The following is a 21457-nucleotide window of genomic DNA, read 5'->3' on the forward strand; positions in this document are numbered from 1 at the left end:
AACCAACTGCTGAAGAATCAAACCTTCAGTCCCTTCCTGGGGACAGGCACTGTAAATTGATAATAAACTAAAATAGGCACTGATTGATAATCAGCTGAACTTAGAACTGAATAAGATGAAAGCAAAAAGATCTCAATTAAGAAATTATAGATCCCTTTTCAATATGATTCCATGAACTGCACACTGCTGTCAAAGTATTTCTTTTCAAAAGCAACATACTTCCAGTGATGTTGTAATTATGATAGGATTTAGAAGAATCAAAATTGCAGATCTCCCAAAGGGCAATGGAAAGACACAAGATGAATCTAAGCAGGCAGTACAGTACAGTGGATAGGATGCTGACCTGAATTTAACTGTTCTCAGAAACTTACTAGCTCTGTGACTCTCGGCAGTCTTATTACCTCTTTTTGTCTCAATGGACTGTTGTAAGGATCAACTGAAATGATATTTGTAAAGCAATGAACACACTGCCTGGTATATAGTAGGCACTCAATGAATGCTTACTTATATTCACTTCCCTTCATTTCTCTACATAACCAATAGCGACTTATTTGTAAAATATAAAGGATAGCATAGTGGATAAGTGATGGCTCTCTCTCGCTAATTTTTTTTTTTTTTTTTTTTTTTTTTATGTAATGTCGATTTACAAAAGACTGTAAAAAGGAGAAGGGCCATTCATGATGTGAAAATGATAATGGATGTTCTAAACTTCTCTACAGGCATCCACAGATTAGCAAAAAGATTAAGAGAAGGCCTCAGGGCCATTGGAGGGGACTTTTTAAAAATTTCATTTTCTCAACTAATGAAAATCTATTTTTTTTTCCTACTTCCCTGTAACATGTGCATAGTCAAGCAAACAAATTCCTATAGAAGATTTATAGACAAAAACTGCCTAGGATGGAAAGAAGGGGAGAGTTGGAGAGATTATTCATTTAAATGTCACTACTATTTATGTAAAATATAACATTTCCTTAACTCAATTAAAAAAAATTCTTGTTCTATCCTCTTGGGCAGCCCCTAGCTAATATGGAACAGCTTGATATTCTAAGACAGCCTCTGAGCAAATCACTAAATCATTAAATTTTACTAGGTCATTTGCAGAAAGTTATAAACTCACTAGAAGAAGAAACAGATAAAGAAGTTAATGGCTATTGTTCTTAGTTACTAAAGATTACTTTCTGGTCTCAGATTGATTAAAGGAATAATAATAATTAGCATTTATATTGTGCTTTATGGCTTGCATAATGCTTTATAGATCTTATATAGTCCTCACAATAATCCTGGAAGGTAAGTGCTTTAATCATCCCCAACTTTCAGATGAGGAAACTGAGGCAGACAAGACATTAAGTGACTTGTCCAGCATCAAATAGCTAGTTAAATGTTTGAGGCCCAATTTGAACTCATGCCTTTCTGACTCTTGATGTAGCACTCTATCTCCACTGTGCCATCTAGTTGTCTAAGGGAAAAGGGTAAATGGTCTGGTAAATCCCAGGGAATTCAGAGAGAGAATCTGATACTGACAACTTTTTCTAACAGGCCTGTGGCCATTTAGTATCTCAGAGAAGGGAAGAGAGACATTATTGTGGAATGGATCTGGGCACCAATCCTGATGTTGCTACTTACTGCTCATGTAATCACAGTGTGGTAGATTTAGAACTGGAAGAGACTTCAGATGTCATTTAGGGCAACACCAGCATTTCACAGATGAGCAAACTGAGGCTCAAAAAGGCTAAGTGTCAGAGGCAGAATTTGAACTACAGCTAATTCTCTTCCCATCCTACCAACTGGATCTAGGACAAATCACTTCGAATCTCTGAGAATCAGTCTCTTTATCTGTAAATCAGAAGCAATTAACACCAGCCTTGTCTACTTCACAGTTCAAGAATCATTCTGTTGGACTAATGTAAGGGACTTTTAATATTGTTATTATTATTTTACCTATTTTCCCAGAGAAGGGGAATACAATTTTCTTTAGATGTTATCCCATCTCTACTTTTCATTGGGACATAAGATCATAGATTCAGAGCTGAAAAGAAGCTGAATTGTCATCAAATCTAAATTCCTTATCTCTGCTCTTCCCCTATCTACCTCTACTCGACCCTTCTTCCCATCCAAATCCAATCCTCATAAAATAACTTACCCAAGGCCAGCAGAATTCAGAATCAGAATTGAGGTGGAAATTTCCAGGCTCCCAGATTCCAACTTTTAAGGCCAGACCGCTAGACCATGCCCCTGAAAGAGAAGACAGGTACCTGCTGTCATTCACCCATCAATGAAGGCTTAACAAGGCTCTGGAGTGGAAGCCCCAAGTGCGTATACCAGGCTGCAAACTTCTTTTTGAGTCAGCTTGCTTTTTATTCAGCCTGCTAGCTGTGGAGACTGTGCCACCCTATACTGAAATAAATAAAAATCACAGTTCTTGGCCAAAGCCCAAGCTTTTAATTGCTAGATGTTTCTAGTAGGTGGCTCGGGCAGGCTGTGATCAGAAGCTGCCTTCTGAGAAAAGGAGCAGCCAGCCTCATCTTCTGAAAGTGCCCTGCATAGTAACAAGGAAGGTGGTGGGTGGGAGAAGAATAGTGGGGAGAAGGATGAGTGGAGCAAGTGCAACCCCATCAATGGAGTTACAAAGCAAAAACCAACCTGAGCTCTGGGGCCACAAGATGGTGCAGTAGATGGAACTTTGTACAGTCACAAAGTCCCGAGTTCAAGTGTGATCTCAAATGCTTAATTTCGAACTGGGTGATCCTGAGCAAGGCACTTTACTTCTGTCTGCCTTGACAATAACATGAACTCTCATAGCACTTCCTTTTTGCCTCTCATAGAATTGACCGTTCTGCCTTGTAGTATTATACATTTATTAAGCTTGCTGCATTCTAGTGGAGAGCTAGAAAAAACCTTAGAGATAATCTAGTCCAAGGGTTCTTTGTTCATATTTATTTCATAGACTGGCACTCTAACGAAAACAATAGGCCCTCAATAGAGCAGTAATGAACTGAACCAGCTACACCCAAGGAAATAACTCTGGGAGATGACTATGAACCACTACATAGAATTCCCAATCTCTCTATTTTTGTCCTCCTGCATTTTTTATTTCCTTCACAGGCTAACTGTACACTATTTCAGAGTCTGACTCTTTTTATACAGCAAAATAACTGTTTGGACATGTATACATATATTGTATTTAACTTATACTTTAATATATTTAACATGTATTGGTCAACCTGCCATCTGGAAGAAGGGGTGGGGGGAAGGAGGGAAAAAATTGGAACAAAAGGATTTGCAACTGTCAATACTGAAAAATTACCTATGCATATATCTTGTAAATAAAAAACTATAATAATAAAAATATTTTTAAAAAATAGGCCCTTCTCAAAATCATGTTTCTAGATGCAGAAGATAAAATATAAAATATTACAAATAAAATAAAATTGTGTTGACTATCAAAGTTAATATAACTATATTTCCAAAAAAAATCATGGATCCCATGTTAAAACCTCCTAATCTAGTCCAAATGCCTCATTTTACCACGGAGGAGATTGAGATCCAGAAATGATTTTTCTAAATTAAAAAAGGAAGAATTCCAATCCAGTCCTTCTAACTCATTTCAGTATTAATATTTATTGTTTATAAAGCACTTACTTTTTACTAGGCATTATGCCAAGCACTTTACAAATGTCTCATTTGAGCTTCACAACAACCCTGGGAGGTAAAGGATATTGATAACCCTATTTTATAGATGAGTAAATAGAGGCTTTATGACTTGTCCACAATCATATCTTGCTAAGTATCAGAGGCCAGATTTGAATTCAGATCTCCTTGACTCCAGGTTTTTTTTGACTCCAGACTCTAGATTCAACTCCTTAAGTATTTCACAAATTAGTTTCTCTCTCTCTCTCCCCCTCTCCCCCTTTCCCTCTTTTTCTTTTTGTCTCTCACACACATACTTTAAATATTTTATTTTTTTCAATTATATGTAAACTTTTTTTTTTTTTTTTTTGCTGAGACAATTGGGGCTAAGTGACTTGCTCAGGTCACATAGCTAGGAAGTGTTAAGTGTCTGATACCAAATTTGAACTCGAGTCCTCCTGACTTCAGAGCTGGTGCTCTACCTACTACACCACTAGCTGCCCCAACATTTTTAACATTTAAAAAAAATTGAGTTTGAAATTCCCTTATATCCCTCATTGAGAAGGCAAACAATTTGACATACACTAGGCATGTACTGTCACATAAAACATGGTTTGTAAGTTTCTTAAAGGATGAAACTCAGTTGTGGATTTCTTCTTCTTTTCCTTCTCCCCATACATTCAGAGGGTTGCTGGGTGGCTCAGAGGATAGAGCACAGGTCCTGAAGTCAGAAAGTCTCAGTTTTCTGAATTCAAATACTGTCTCAGACAATATCTGTATGACCCTGGGCAAATTCACTTAATCCTTTTTCCCTCTGGTTCCTCATCTGTGAAATGAAATGGCGAAAAAAATGGCAAAACACTCCAGTGTCTTTGTCAAAAAATTCCAAATGAGATCACAAAGAATCAGAAAGAACTGAAAAAAAAAAAAACACAGCACTCAAAAATACATTCAGAAAAAAGCCTTGTATACAACAAACTCCCAATAAGGATTTGTTAATAAAAGTATGAAATCTCATGAAGTTTTTTGTACCCCATTCCTTTCCCAAGGCCCAGTATTAGGGATAAAGGGATGGAAGATCACCTATTCCAGTCCTTGAATGTTTTCTTTTAATTAACTTTGCATCCAGAAGGGAAAAGAATGTACCTGAAGAATGGCAATAGGGTTTTTTTTCTTTCTGCTTAATGGCCTCATTCCCTTAGGAAGGTATTAAAAGCTTAAAACATACATGCAGCAAATTATATTGATAGTTTCAATATAGTTTCAGCCTGCAACACAGGCTGAAATTCTGCTTTGAATTCTACAAGCCAAGTGCTCTGAATTGGAAGGAATGAGAGTTGGTATAGAATTCCCATATACCACGAGATAGGAGCCTAAGATAGGTAGGGAACATGGAGGAGATAATTCTCTCATTTGCCATATGTGTGGCACTGAGAATATCACGTAATTTTCCTGAGTCCATTTTCTTATCTCTAAAATGAATCACATTGGGTAGATCGGCAAGATTTCTTCCAGACTGAACGATGCAGTGCAATGATAATCAAGATTCAAATGCTAAAGATGAAGCAGGTACTCATCTGCTGAAAGAAACATAATGGACTCAAGATATACAACGAAACTTACTTTTTTGGACAAGGATAAGGAAGGATGATTTTTTTGTGTGTTTATTCATGCATATTTGGTACAAGAGTTTTTGTTTTCTCTTTTCTTCAATGGGTAAGGGTGGGAAGGAAAAAATTACTGATAGGAATCCTTACGCCAAAAGAGAAGAGGACTAGAATGGGATAAGCAAGACAGCTTTGAAAGTTAAATATTGTTTTTATTAGTATTCCTGGCTCAAGGGACAGTCTTTGAAAAGATTCAGAATGAGGAATTAGGAGAATACCTAGTAGATCAGTTTGTTCAGAAAAACCGTTCTCAAACTTTTGAAGCTTGAGACCTCTTTACACCCTTAAAAAATTATTGAAGATCAACTTGGGATGGAAAATGCCAACTGCTGATTGATGTCAGTTCCAATAATCTTGTGATGAAGAGAGCCATCTACACCCAGAGAGAAGACTATGGAAACTGAATGTAGATCATAACGTAACATTCTTACTCTTTTTGTTGTTGTTTGCTTACATTTTGTTTTCTTACTCATTTTCTTTCCTTTTGATCTGATTTTTCTTGTGCAGCAAGAGAAATTGTATACATATGTTTATACATATTGGATTTAACACCTATTTTAACATGTATAACATATATTGAATCGCTTGCCATCTAAGGGAGGGGATGGAGAGGAGGAAGGGAAAATCAGAAACACAAGGCTTTGTAAAGGACAATATTGAAAAATTAACCATACATATGTTTTGAAAATAAAAAGCTTAAAAAAAGAAAATGCCATCTGCAACCAGAGAGAGAACTATGGAGACTGAATGAGGACTGAAGCATACTATTGTCACCTCCCTCTTTTTAATTTACTTTTTTTTTCTTGTGGTTTTCTTTTTTGTTCTGATTTTTCTTTCACAAAATGACTAATATGGAAATATGCTTAAAATGACTGTGCATATATAATCTATATCAGATTACTTGCTTTTTTGGGGAGAGGAGAGATAAAAGAATGAGGGAGAAAAATAAATTTGGAACTCAAACTCATACAAAAATGAAAGTTGAAAACTCTCTTTACATGTAATTAGAAAAACAAAATACTATTGAATTAAAAAAATTATTGAAGACATCCCCTAAAGATTTTTTTAATGTGGGTTATATCTGCCAACATCTAAACTAATAGAAGTTAAATATTTTAATATTATTATGAAAATAGCTTTGAGGGCAGCTAGGTGGCAGAGTGAATAGAGTACTAGACTGGAGTCAGAAGGATTTGAGTTCAAATCTATCCTCAGATACTTGATATTTACTAGCTGTATGAACCTGGGCAAGTCAGCTAATCACAAATCTCACACACACACACACACACACATACACAGAGCTTTGACAAGTGCACATGTCTAGCAGAGAGGATGTGTATATTGGGACTAAGGAGAAAGGATAGATTTGGGAATCATCTGCACAGAGATATTAGTTAAACTCATAAAAACTGATGAGATGGGCAAGAAAGAATACAGAGCACAATAAGATAAAGAAGCTTGACATATACTTAGCCAAAGGTGCAGAACATAAGATTATGATTTTCATCTTGGGGCCTCCATCTTCTCACTTGTCAAACATGGATAATAATATTGATGGGATCTACCACACAGGATTATCATGAAATTCAAATGATAAATGTGCAGTCAGTTGTTATTATGTAGACATTCCCAGAGTAACTGAACTTTACATTTGTATTATATTTAATACCTTTCAAAATTCTTCAACGTAAATTAAAGCTAAAAATAATCTCTCTTGTGTGTATATAATACCTCAGAATTTGTGAAACATTTTCACAAACATTACCTCAGCTGATTCACCTAAAAATTCAGAGGCAGGCCAAGCAAGTATGATTTCCCTTTTTATAGATAAAATAACCTCATTTGTGAGAAGATGCAGAGAAAAGCCAAAATGATAACAAAGGACTTTGATATCTCTCATCAGCTGAAGGAACTGAGACTAGAAGAGAAATTTTGTAGATTCCTTCAAATCATTTAACCTTATTTACCTCAGTTTCCTCATTTGTAAAACAGGCTAGAGAAAGAAACGGCAAAGCAGTCCAGTGCCTTTTACCAAGAAAACCCCAAATGGGATCACAGAGAGTAGACATGACTGGAAAAACTGAATAACAAATCTTCAACTCTTCCAGGCCCTGTCAAGTAAGATTAGTACATTCATTTTTTGCTTGGTTCCAGTGAGCAGAGGTAAGAACAGTGGTAGAAGATGCAGAGAGGCAGATTTTAGTTCAAGGAATGGAACAATTTCTTCACAATTTCAGCTCTCTAAAAATGCAATGGCTGCCTTGGCAAGGAGTGGATTCTTTTTTCTAGGTCACCAGACCAAACATAGACAACAACTTAATGGAGATTTAGAAGAAGAAATTCCTATTCAAGTAACAACTGGTGTAGAAGACTTGTAAATCTCCAACTTGAAGATTTTCTGATTCTGATCTTTCCAAGCACTATACCAGCTGGAATCAAAGCCAGAACTAGAAAGCCCAAATACCTCTTCATACCTCCTCTCAAAGAGCATACTTGTTTACAAAAAGGATTCCTTTTAAAAAATGCCCCACTTAAATTCTCAAGTTGAACATTAGGTATCCCAAGGGTTGAACTACTGGCTCCTTTTCCTCACTCTGCATAGAGTTCTCCTTGGTGCTATGCACAAACCACGTCACTGGGAGTCCTCAGGAAGATCTTTATACCAGCCACCAAAAATGTTCCTTGCTCATACTTCCATGATCCAAGGACTTCTGCCATTATTGAGGGGGTTCCTTCCATATTACAAATTGCAGCCCTATCTCCAATTCTTATAAACAATCTCCATGAATTTTCTCAGCAACAGATATGCACCCAGTGACACACCTTCTAGCGATGAGTCCTTCTGGATCTGTCCAGGCTGCTCCCAGCTTGGCAGAGTATCTTGCATATGGTAGGCACTTAATAAGAGCTGCTAGGTGTTGCTATAGTGCACAAAGTGTTGCGCCGGGAGTTAGGAAGACTCATCTTCGAGAGTTCAAATCTGACTTCAGATACTTCCTAGCTGTGTGACCCTGTTTGCCTCAGTTGTCCCATCTGTTAAATGAGCTGGAGAAAGCAATGGCAAACCATTTTTTCAAAGAAAACCTAAATTGGGATCATTTAGAATCGAATATGACTAAAACAGCTAAGTAACAACAACAGCAACAACAAAAAGTCACTTAAGAAATGTTTATTAAATTAAATTATTCCTTCAAAAGCATACAGCCTGTGGCCAACATTTTTTTCACAGAATTATTATAAGTATCAAATAAATGACAGATCAAAAAGCACACAGCACAGTGCTAGGCACATAGTAGGTACTACATAAATAAATGTTTAATCCTTTTCTTTCTCCCTAAGTATAATAATCACAAAAACAGAACTCACCTTAAAATATATTAGAATTTGAATTCATAAGAACTAAAAAAGAAAAAAGGGGGGGGTTCTTATTGAAGGGAAACTATATACACACAAGTTCTTCATTCTCTAGTAATGTTGCTAACTTAAATGTTCAGTGCAGAAAGGAAAGAAAATAGGATGCTGTAAGAACTTTCTAGTATTACAGTCTTGGAGCATGGACTGGGGTACTATGAGATTGAATGCCTTGCCCCAAGATCACACAGTCAATAAATTTAGAATTGGGACACAAACCCATGACTTCCTGACCTTAACACTGGCTTATGTATCTATTAATACATTGTCTTTCATGGACCTAATTATGACAACTAAATTTCAATAGGTCTACTTTGTGTAGAGTTTACATTAAGTTGTTCTTCAGGGACAAGGCCTTAATCATTGTATTAGGAATCACTTTTTGGTCAAAAACAAAACAAAAACAAAAACAAAAAAACCTTTTTTGGCCCTAGAGTCAAATGTGACCTCAGATATCTATTAGCTGTGTGATCCAGGGCAAGTCACTTAACCCTGATTGCTGCCAAGACATCAATAAAAAAACAATAAAATAACAATAAAAATCTGGATCCAAATCCTACCTTTGATACCTACTGGCTGTGTAGCTTCACTGGATTTGGAATCTTCAAGCTGAGGATGACTGACCATTTGTGGGGAATGTTATAGTGAAGTGATTGTCTTAGTTTTTCATGGTGAAGATGGCTTCTGGGAGTCTCCTCTAACTGTTAAATTTTATGATGCTAAACTAAATCAAGACACTTGGCTACCAGTTCTCGGCTCTGCTGCTATTTAGTTCTGTGACTTTGATTAATCTCCTTTCCCCTCTAGACCTCAGTTTCCTCCTCCTGGAAAATCAGAGAATTTGATTCAGTGACACCGATGAATGTTTTGTGATTTGAAAGTGAACAATTCTAAGCAGGAAAAAGCTCCCATCATCAAAAAGAACTTAGCTAACCTGTTCTCCTCAGCTTCTTGGGAACACAAGATTAACTCGAATTGCAAATTTCCTAGAAGCTCCATCACTAAACCACAGGGGTTCCCGAATAGCCAACTTTCCTGTGACAGATAAAAATTACAGTCGTTGTTCTGGACCAAATCAAGGAGAAGTCATTACACAGAAATAATTATGCTGCGTTACGACTGGTTGCTCTCGATTTTTGTCTAGTGATTGTCTTACAAATTACCTCTGCCTTTTCCTCATAGAGCATAAAAATTCAGAGGCCTGGGAATGCAAAATAAATCTACCAAATACAATTTTGCAGCTTTCCACAAAAGGACAGCTAGAGGGTCACCGAGCTCTGATTCTCATTTTATGATTCTTCTATATTTTAAAACAAATAAACTACAAAGAAACCAAGGGTTCAGGGAATATGTATCATTTTCCATCCCCCAACAACATAAAAACAAAAAATAACCCCCCCTCAAAAAAAAAAAACACAACAAACTACCACCACTTTTAAAACTACTTTAACCATATATAACTCTTTCTCCCCTCAAAAAAAGTAGAACAACAATATGGAGCATAAACATTTGAATGAAAGTTATTTTGAGGAAAGGACCATACTTGCCTAAAATTCACAGAGATAAAGTAAGATTTAGCTGAGAACAGGGAATGAGCAGGTAGGCAAGAGGATAGTATTAGGTGCTTCATAGAGAGGAGTTGGGGAGCTCAATACTGAAGGCAGTAGAAAGAGAAAGGTAAATGCAATAAATGTCTATAATAGTGTGTGACTTTCCTTGGATCACAGATGATAATTATACTGGTGAAAATTCCATGCAATAAAATATTCCAGGTAATTCTGATAAATGGAGACTGTTCTGAACCAATCTTTAAAGTGGTTATTAGAAGTTTAGTTAATTAATAATAGCTCATTTGCACACCTCTATTAATGTCTTCATCAAAATTTTCATTAGGAGTAGAGGGGACCTGGGCTCCCAAGAGCCATACCAACAAAACACAGGCTCTGACAGGCTCACCCAAACTACAAAGCCTTCAAGTGTAGACCTGGAAACAAACTTGCACTTGGCATCTGAGACATCCTAATAAAATGTAAAGAGACTCCTCAATAGGTTTGCCTCAAGGCGATGGATTTTTGGCCAGAATAACTCAGTAAAACTCCCCTTAAAATATAGAGGAAATATTCCTGCCAACGAAGACCCAGATGCATGAAGTCTAGAAATGTTTTCATTGCTGTATCCCTAAGTGCTATCTATTACATTATCTCATTTGATCCTCACAGACACGCAGGGAAGTATTCTTATGCTCCCATTTTACAGAAGCCGACCCTGATGTCTGAAAAACATAAGTGAGATACTCAAGTATACACAGATGGTAAATAGCAAAACTGGGATTCAAATCTACATCTTTCTGTCACGGCAGGGGGAAGAGAGGGGTGCCTGAAAGAAATTTGCCCATAATGCCTCATTTTATTCAGACAACTCTGACATAGGAGCGCGATCTGGAATTCCAAGCAGGTTTCTCATCTCTTCCCGCTCCCGGGCCTCCTTCCCTCCTTACTCCTGCCCTAGTTTGGAGTGAAGGTACACATTCAGGAAATGACAAACTGTTTCACTATTACCTCAAGCCAAATCTAATCAAAAAGATAAGTCTAGTGTGGGTAGAGAAACATAAATACAAATATGTGTATATATAAATATAAATTTATGTGTGTAGACATGTACATACATGTGTATAAATACATATTACAATCCAAGTCAGAGAAACATTATCTAAGGATCGTGATCATTTGGAGGCTGTGTTTTAAATGAAAACTTTTACTACTTTATACCAGTCAGTCAATAAGCATTTACAAAACTCCTATTTTGTGTTAAGAGTTGATGATATAAAGAAAGACAAATAACAGTCTTCACTCTCAAGGAGCACACAATCTGGTGTGGGAGACATTATGTAAACAACTATATATAAACAAGTCATATACAGGTAAAACTGGAAATAATTAGAAAAGAAAAGGTTTCAATGCTGTTTTTCAAACTCTGGGGCTCTGAACTCAAATCCAAAGCTCTCCCCAGTGTACTGTGATGCTTTTCATGTTCTTCCCTCCTCTTTTCTTCCCCCCCCCAATAATTAGTTCCTTAAATAAGTTTTACATTGTAAATATAATTTCCAATGCCCTTACCATTTTACCCCAGTTTGTCAATATCCTTCCTAAAAGGTGATGACCAAAATGGAATAAAATACTACAAAATTGCTCTAACCAGAACAGAGTACAATGGGACATTTCCTCTCTCCTTTTGAACAACGTATGTCTCTCAGATCACTTGATCTTACAGTCACTAAAACTGTTAGATCTATTTTTGGTTGCTACATTTCCCTATCTTGTATTTGTAAAATTGATTCTTTAATGCCAAATATGGGACTTTGCATTTGTCCCCTTGTAGAGCTGGAAAAAGAAAATAAAAATTCATTGAATACAAGATAAAAAACTTTCCAAAATCCCCCTTTTCTTTATGAGGAAACTGAGATCTAGGGAAGTAAATAACTTGCTACCAAACTCACACAACTAATGGAACAAGTCAAATCCAGAGCCCAAGTATCCTCATCCCAAGTATTCACTAAAGCTCAAAAAAAAAAAAAAAAGGTAATCATAAACTTACAGATAAAACAAAACTTTGCCTGTGCTGAGCTGGAAAAGGAATTTTAATATATCTGATGTATGAACTGAAAATTGAACCTACATATAGCTAGACTGTTCATTTGTAGTCAACTTTTGATCATCAAACAGGGATGGGGGTAGAGCAGATATGTTGAGGCTTTATGCCAGATATAAATCTTTTTAAACTTTGTTTTAGTTTCACTCTCTTCTCCCATGGTCATTTTATCCCATCACCGGACAAAATGACATATTTAAAATTCCTTCACTGCTTTCCTCCAAACAAACTCAAGTCACACAAGAGGAGTAGAAAGTAAGAAATAAGTTTGGTTGTTCCTGATACAAATTACAAAACTTTTCCAATAAATCAACAACAGGTGAATCCCTATGTAGGTATCATTTGTGTGTGTGTGGAACTAATGCCAAATGCCTTTGTGATTAATCATTCTTGGGATATCTGGATATCTTGGGATATCTAAAATACATTTTTTTGATGTCCTTTCCTTCTGAATTTTTGTGATGAATTAGCCCCATGACTGAAGAAGAGGTTTGAACTTTCTCCTCCTTTCTGTTAAAGGAACTAAAACAGGAAAAATATGAAAGAAACTATGAGAAAGAATATGTAATATTGTCTTTACCTTTGGATTCTACAATGTCTATGCTGATTGTTTCAGATGAATTATGAATGGCACAACAGAAAGAGACTTTAGAAATCACCCAGAATGCTTCTTTAGCTATGTACAAGAGGAGAGCAAGACCCCAAGGATACAGATATTGGTCCAAAGTCATACAGCTATGGACATAGCCAGAAGTAAAGTTCAGGTCCCAAGCAATTACCTCTATTACAGCAGCCAAATAAGTAGAGTTCTGAAAAATCAATGTAGATAACTCAGAAAATATATATTAATACCAGAAATAGAAGTAAATCTGGTGTAGAGATTTGACTGCTTTTTTTAAAATCAGGAAACGGATATAATGGTTTCTCAAGGTCCACAACAGGCCAATAGCTATTGATGTTTTTAGTCATTTTTTTTTTTTTTTTTTTTTGGAATCAGTGAGGCTCAAGATGTTTTTTTCCATGCCTTTGGTATCTTTCTCACCTTTATATATCATATCACATTGGTCACTTAGTATCCTCACAGTTGTATAACCTTCAAAACAGATTTCTTCTGCAAATACTTGTCCCAATCCAAGGGTTTTTCTAATTTTCATTCTCTTTAATGACACTTCTACTTTATAAATGCAGTAGGTACTACAATGTTAAGATCTAAGTGTGATAGTGCCAATATCTTTGAGGGACAAATAATTTGTTCTAATTTTTGCAAACTCTTTCCATTTTTTGTTTGTAGTCCTCTCCATTTATATCCTTGAAAGCTCTTGGATAACTTTGTTTAATGGTACATCTCACCAAGATTTCTTTAAAGTGATTGTTTCCTCTACTGGTTTTCTAGGCTCGATGAGAAAAAACATGCTTATAATTGTCTACCATGATTCTTTTTGAAATATTTAACAGCTGATATTACATTGTAAACTATTGCTACTTTTGACATCCATCACTTTTAGTTTGGCAAGTAGGTCAAATATTTGTTAACTAATGTCCTTTTGAAGTCCTTTTGTTTTAATTGTAGCAATTAACTTCTAAATGAAATTACTATAATCAATGTCAGTCCTGTGCCTTTTTTCCATTTCTCATTTTATATTTTCAATGCTTGTTTAAATATTTCAGAGTTACACTCAACTGTAGGTCATATCTTTTTCTGAATACTGTTATTTATTACCAATTCTGATTTTAGTGTTGATATGCTGCTGCTGTTCAGTCATTTTCAGTGGAGGCTGACTTTGTGACCTCTTTGGGGGTTTTCTTGGCAAAGATACTACAGTGGTTTGTCATTTCCTTCTCCAGCTTATTTTGTAAAGGAGGAAATTGAGGCAAACAGGTGAAGTAATTTGCTCAGGATCATACAGCTACTAAGTGTCTGGGGCCAGAGTTGAATTCCTGATTTCAGAATTCCTGACACTCTATTATTCACTGTGCCACCTACCTGTTGATAAATTGACAGCTCATAATCTAAGAGGCATCCTTGCCTCCTCAAGTCAAGAAATAATGACTCCTCATTATCTCTCATCTCCCATATCCAATCTATTCCCCAAACCTATTAACCTCAGGTTTGGAATGTCTCTCCTCTGACAAGGTCACTACTCTAGTGGAAGTTGTCATCACCTCACACTTTGATTACTGTAACAGCCTGCTGGTAGATCTGCCTGCTCCAAGTCTCTTACTCCAATTCATTCTCCATTCAGCCACCAAAGTGATTTTTTTTTAAAGGGCAGGTCAAATCACATCAACCTCCTAGTCAATACACTCCAGTAAGCCACCTGTTGTCTCTGGAATCAAATACAAAATCCTCTGCTTTGGCAATCAAACCCATTAGAACCCAGTGTCCCTCCCTAGTTACTTTTTCACTCTTCTTATACCTAATACCCTGACAGATACTCTGATAGCTATTGATCCTAGCCTCTAGTCTGTTCAATGAACAAGAAACTCCATCTCTTGGCTCCTGACATTTTCTCTGGCTGTCCCCTGTGCCTGGAGTGCTATCTCTCCTCAACTCTGCCTGCTGGTTTCCCCGATTTTGTTAAATTCCCCTCTCTTCTATGAAAAGTTTTTCCTAACCACTCTAAAAATTAATGCCTTTCCTGGGTTATTAAGTTCTTATTTATCCCTTACATAACTAATTTGGACATATAAATTTGTTGTCTTCCCATTGGATTGTTAGATCTTGTTAGCAGAGGCTATTTTTCCTTCTTTTTGTATCAGCATTTAGCATAGCCATTAGCATATAGTAAGTGATAAATAAATATTAATTGACTGATCCGAGGCACAAAGAAAATTGATTCAGGATTAACTCTCATGTCCCTAATAAGTCTTTCAATTCTTTTTTGATGTTGTTTGGTGTTTACTATATTCAGAGCTTTCCAATTCTCCTTCTTTTCTTTCTTTCTAATTTTCTAGTTTTAAGAGGGGTTAGGAAAGACTTCTCATAAATGAGAGGGGGACTTAACAAAATCAGGGAAGCCAGCAGGCAGAGTTGAGGAGAGATAGCATTCCAGGAATGAGGGACAGCCAGAGAAAATGTACAGAGTTGTTTTCCTTCATAACGTTCTTGTCATTGCACAATTTGTTCTAGTTCTGCTCACTTCATTTTGCATCAGTTCACAGTGATCTTCTCCATTTTCTTTGAAATTGTCCATTTCTTCATTTTGTATTGCACATGATGTTCCATTACATTTATATATCATAACTTGCTTAGCCATTTCTCAATAGATAGGCACCTCCTTAGTTTTCAGTTCTCAGCTACCACAAAAGGAGCTGATATAAATATTTGTGTCTGGCTGGCTCCTTTCCTTCTTTCTTTGTATCCTTGGCTTTATATTGATAGGACTGGATCAAAATGTATGAACAATTTAGTGACTTTTTGGAGCACAATTCCAATAACTGCAATTATTTTCATGGCGAGTGATATTTTTGCAAATTTTTTATTATTAGTATAAAAGCATCAGATTTTTTTTTTTTACTAGAAATGTAGCTTTTGAGTCTATGATAAAACTTGTTCCATTATCTCAGCCTCTGTAAGGAGTACTATAAGGCATTCTTTCACTTTAACTTTACTTTGTTGTTGTGGTGGTGGCGATTGTAGTTGTAGTTGTGGTTCAGTCATGTCTAACTCTGTAACACAATTTAGAGTTTTCCTAGCAAAGAAATTCTAGATATCTGCCACTGAGAGGTAAAAGATTTGCTCACTGTTGGTGTCTGAGGCTGGATTTAAATTTGGGTCTTCCTAACTCTAAGCTCAGTGTGCTATCCACTGAATTATTTAATTGCTTGGTTTACTATACAACAAAAATCTCAACTGATATGATTCGGCTCCTTCAGCAATATATTCATACACATATCACTGGACAAGGATTTCCCATTTAGAGTACTAACAATCAAAATCAAAGTTCATTTGGCAGCCTAAAAACGTATACTTATTGCTCTTTATCTCTTCCTCTCCACCTTGCAGATCACACAGGACTAAGGATCATATTTCATTTTTCCCCATTTCAAAAGTTGCTTTGGCCAAAAAACCATTTCATTATTAGGTGTGACCAACTTGCTGGCAAGGTGTTGCCCTGTGATCAGCAAGGCTGGTCTCAGTAAAATAGAGCTGGTCTGTTCCTAGGCCTTTCTAGCATGCTACAATCTGCCTGAGCTTGCACTGCAAGTGTGAGCACATGCATGCACACACATATACAAATACATATATACACAGAGCCCTTTAAGTCTCCATGCCATAAATCACTACAGTTGGACTTTTGTGGAGGCTGAACTTGCTAGCAGTGCAATGATAATAATAATGATAATGATCATTATTAAATGTTATAAGAAAGGAAAGTAACAAGCTTTTGTATATAAAGCTTTTTTATTTTCAAAACACATGCAAAGATAATTTTTAACATTCATCCTTGTAAAACCTTATATTCCAAATTTGAAACAAGCATTTGTTAAGAGTCTATAAGCACTAGGAACTATGTTAAACATTTTATAAATATAATCTCATTTGATCCCTACAACAATCTTGGAAGCTAGATGTTCTTATTAGCTCCATTTTACATATAAGGAAACTGAGACAGACTGAGGTTAATTGATTTGCCCAGGATAGTGCAACTAGTAAGTTCATGGGGATGGATTTGAACTCATCATTTCAGGCCTAGCACCAGAGCTCACTGTGCCAACTAGATTATAAGGATGATAATTCTCATTTTTTTACTATTGTTGAATCATTCTAGTCATTCCCAGTTACTCTTCATGACTCCATTTGAGGTTTTCTTGGCAATGATACACAGTTTGCCATTTCCTTCTCTAGATCATTTTAGAGATGAGGAAACTGGGGCAAAAGAGGGTTAGGTATTGTACATACCTAGTGTACACACCTAGTAAGCATCTGAGGTTGGATTTGAACTCAAGTCCTTCAGAGTCTAAAGTAGCTATTCCATCTATTTGTCACCTAGTTGCCCCAAATCCTTATTTTACAAAGGAAGAAACAGGTTTGCTCATAGCCACATAGGATACTGCAATTCACATGTTCTGGTTTTGAGCGCAGTGTTCATTCTGTTATACTGTGATATCTCTCAAAGAACAAACAAACAAACAAACAGGGGACGACTGAAGTACTGGGTCCTCTGCATGCACCCAAATCAGCCAGCTTTCCCCAAAGGGCCTACGGGAATTGGGCTGCGGCCAAAGTTGTTGGATTTGAATGAGACATAAAACCCCATTCATTCAAGACTTTCTGGCAGACAGTAGAGCGAATGAAATAGTTAGTTGTATATTAACAGAATTCTTGGAATCGCCTAAGCTTCTGGCCACTATTTTAAGCATAATGGTATTCTTCCCACTCCTTCCTTCTTTTGCTTCTAATATACAGAGCTGCTTAACCCCATCCCATCCCACCCCACCCCACCCCACCCCCAGCTCTGCTCTTTTCCTTTGGATAATTCCAAAGTTCCTTCTCTCACAAGGGATTAAAATGGAGAAAGAACCAACAAATCCTTATCAACAGTAAACAATGAAATAGGCAAGAAGCCCTTCTGGAGAAACAGAAGAATAAATGCAGATCTACTTTTGCTATTTTGGGGAAGCCTTCACCTATGAATACAATCCTTGTTCCTGCATCTTTTGGGGTTAGATACAGGATCATAGGATATTACAGCTGGGAGGGACCTTAGAGACCATCTGCCTTTGTCTGTCCTGCCTCCAATCTCTTTCCATTCCACCTGTCATTTCATACATCTACCAAAACAAGTTTTCTAATTTAAAGAGCTCATCATGTAAAAATATCTTATGGCTCCCTATTGTTTCTAAGATGAAATGACAACTAAAAAGCTAGCTTGACATTTAGGTTCCCTCATAACTTGGCTCCAATCTACATTTGCAGCTTTTCACTCTATTCCCCTTTATGTACTGTATAAATACTCGTCAAATCCTATTGCTAGCTGATTCCTAATCAGGTCCTATTTCTACTAACAAGGTACTATTACAAAGGCCTCCAACCTGAGAAATGGATTCTTTCCGTACCTTATTACAAAAATTCCTCATAAGGATGAGCTCAGCCCAGGTGGTACTTTATCATGAAAGTCTTCTCTACTTCTCCTGAGCTAAAAGTAATAGACAGCAAGGTGGCAGAGTGATCTTGTATTATATCTGTTTGGATACATGTCAGATTCTTTCTGTTTCCCTCATTTGTTTTTTAAAAACTTTTTTTTAATCCTTAAATTACATATATTTTTAATAGCAAAAACCTGCTTCCTCTCTCTCTCACTTTCTCCCAAATGAAAACAAAATTCATCAAAAACATCTTTAAGTAAAGGGCAACTAGGTGGCACAATAGATATTGAATGCTAAGCTTGAAGACATGCGTTTAAATGTGACTCACTCACTAGCTGTGTGACCTTGAGCAAGTCACTTAACCCTGTATGCCTCAGTTTCCTCATCGTTAAATGAGCTGAATAAAGATATGCAAGTCACCCAAATAGGGTCATGAATACTTGGACATGACTGAAAGAATGAACAAGTATTTAAATGAAATAAATTTCTGCATTGGTTATATTAAATATATATATATCTTAATTGGCATTCTGAGTCCTTCAGCTATTAATCAAGAGATGGGTAGCATTATACATTATTAGTCCTCTAGAATTGTTATTGGTAATTTTCCTGATCAAAGTCCTTAATTCTTTCAGAGTTGTTTGTCTTTAGTATACTGTTGTCACAGTTAAAAAAAAAAATTTCTATTGGTTCTGCTCACTTCACCGCATCAATTCACATAAGTAATTACTTCTCTAAAACCAACCCCTTCATTGTTTCTTATAGCATAATAGTATTCTATAACATTTAGATATCATAACTTGCTCAGCTATTCTCCAATTTTATGGGTATTTCTTCAGATTTCCTTTCTTTTGCTGTCCCCCAAAAGCTATAAATGTTTTTGTACAAACTTTTGCTTAGAATTAACCCTTCCCTTACCCTTTTTCTCTTTCTCCTCTTATTTCTCTATTTAGTGAAGTGTATTTTTAAATCCAGTTCTGATATGAATTCTTCCCTCCTTTGCCCAATTCAGATGAGATTAAGGTTCAAGTGCCATGCACTCCATTTCAATCCATCTTTTGTGATTGGACTAATAGCTTAATTTTGTGAACCTTTTCTAACTACACCCCATGTCCTCTAGTGTATTCCTTCTTCTCTCTTTCTATTTTTCTCTTAAGATCATTAGGAAACAACAGAACCACTTCTAGACTTTGTCCACTGAAATTCTCTCTATGATTCCTGATGATGAAAAGTGCAGAGGAGATACATGTATCATTCTCCCATATTTAAATCCTTGTTTAGTCCTTTATGATTAGTCATTCGTGTTTCCCTTTTTCTATTTTTCTGAAGTCTTGTGTTTGAATTGCAAAGTTTCAAAGCTCTGGTCTTTTTATCAGGAATGCTTGAAAGTCTTCTAATTCAGGAAAGATTAATTTTTCCCTCTAGAGGATATACTAAAAATTTCCAGGTAGGTTATTCTTAGCTGTAAACCTAGATTTACCTTCTGGAATATTGTATTCTAGGCTCTCCATTCTTTTAGACTTATGGCTACTAAATGACATGTTCCTGATTATGACTTTAGTATTTTGAATTCTTCTCCCTCCCTCCTTCCCCACCCCCGGCCCTGATTGCAGTATTTTTTCCTTTGGCCTGGAAACTCTGGATTTGGTTACAATATTCTTATGAGTTTTCATTTGTTTCCCCCCCCCCCCCCCCCAAGAGATGATCAGTGGATTCTTTCTATTTTCACTTTGTTTTCTAGTTCTAAGAGTTCTAGGCAGTTTTAAGATTTCTTGTTGTCAAAAAGTTGGTTTTGGACATATAGCTAGTCCAATAATTTTTTTCCTCTTGACTGTTTCCAAGTCAGTTATTTTCACTTGGAGATATCTTACCTTTTCATCTATTTTTCATTCAGTCTTTTGACTTTAATTTTATATGTTGTTTCTTCATAGTCACTAGTTTCTATGTGGTTCATTTTAATTTTCAGGAAATTTGTTGCTTGAGTAAAATCTTATGGCAAGCTATTAATTTCTTTTTCAATCTTTTCCCACATTTCCCCCCCCCCCCAATTTTAAAATTCTAACACTCTCATTTCATTTATAAATTTTAAAAAAATCTTTTAAAGAAAAACTCTTGCATGGACTTGTACAGGAATTCTAGTTGAATTTATGCCAACCTGTATTTTTCTTGTATCTTTGTCTACAGATTTTTGAGTCTTTCTTCTAAGTTTGTATTTTTAGCATTTTTGTCACCATAAAACTTTTTTTACTGGGATTATTTTTTCTTGATCATTCTTCTAGCCTACTTCCTATCTTGGACTTGATTTAAGAAATGGGTTCTGTACACTTCTGGAGGAAGTCCTGATCTGATCCCGTTGCTGCTTTTTGGGAGGTATTGAGTGCTGCATTATTCTAGAATCTCAAAGACAGCTGAGACTGTTTCAATGCTCCCAAAGTGTGGGATCCTGGGCAATATCTGATTGCTGTACCCATTCCCCAGATCTAGTCTGAGCCCAACAAGTTCTTGCCTTGGATTTGGGTCTTAGCAATAGTAGATTACTGTTGGACTCAGCCACTATTAACCTACTGGTTCAAAGTGACAGAAATGAAAGTTCCCCTTTGATCTGTCCTGATTATTTCTCTTCAGGCTTCAGACTGGGCTAGAGCTAGAATTGAGACTTTGCTCTGCTCTTTAGAGTCTGAACAACACAGCTGCTGCTGGCTTCTAACCTTGTTCTTCTCTTGGTACACTGCTACTACTCCTTATCCTGACCACCTCGGGTCCAGAAGTCCCCTCCTGAGACCACCCTGGATCTGTGACCCAGAAGTGGGCAGTGGAACTGCCATATGACACTTCCCCTTGCAGTGCCCAGTATAGTTCTGGGATTTCATTTGGTCCTGGTGTATAGTTTCTCTTTGGGAGCTGGAGGGCTCTTTGTCGTGTGTTCCTGGCTAAACCCCGTTTTCAATGTTCTTGCTCTTCTCTGTCTCCTTTTATTCACATGGGCTGGAAAAAAAAAAAGACTTATTATGACA

General features: G+C 36.5%; 1 protein-coding gene across 2 annotated transcripts in view; it reads right to left on the reverse strand.

Moving 5' to 3' along the window:
- Positions 1-21457, reverse strand: part of HPCAL1 (hippocalcin like 1) — a 185351-nt gene that overhangs the window by 45719 nt on the left and 118175 nt on the right. For both annotated transcript variants that reach the window (XM_051976198.1, XM_051976197.1), the window contains one exon: positions 2141-2232. The gene's annotated coding sequence lies outside the window, so the exon portion shown is untranslated. The remainder of the gene's footprint in view (positions 1-2140; positions 2233-21457) is intronic.

This window comes from Antechinus flavipes, chromosome 2 (assembly GCF_016432865.1).
Source record: "Antechinus flavipes isolate AdamAnt ecotype Samford, QLD, Australia chromosome 2, AdamAnt_v2, whole genome shotgun sequence".
Lineage (NCBI taxonomy): Eukaryota > Metazoa > Chordata > Mammalia > Dasyuromorphia > Dasyuridae > Antechinus > Antechinus flavipes.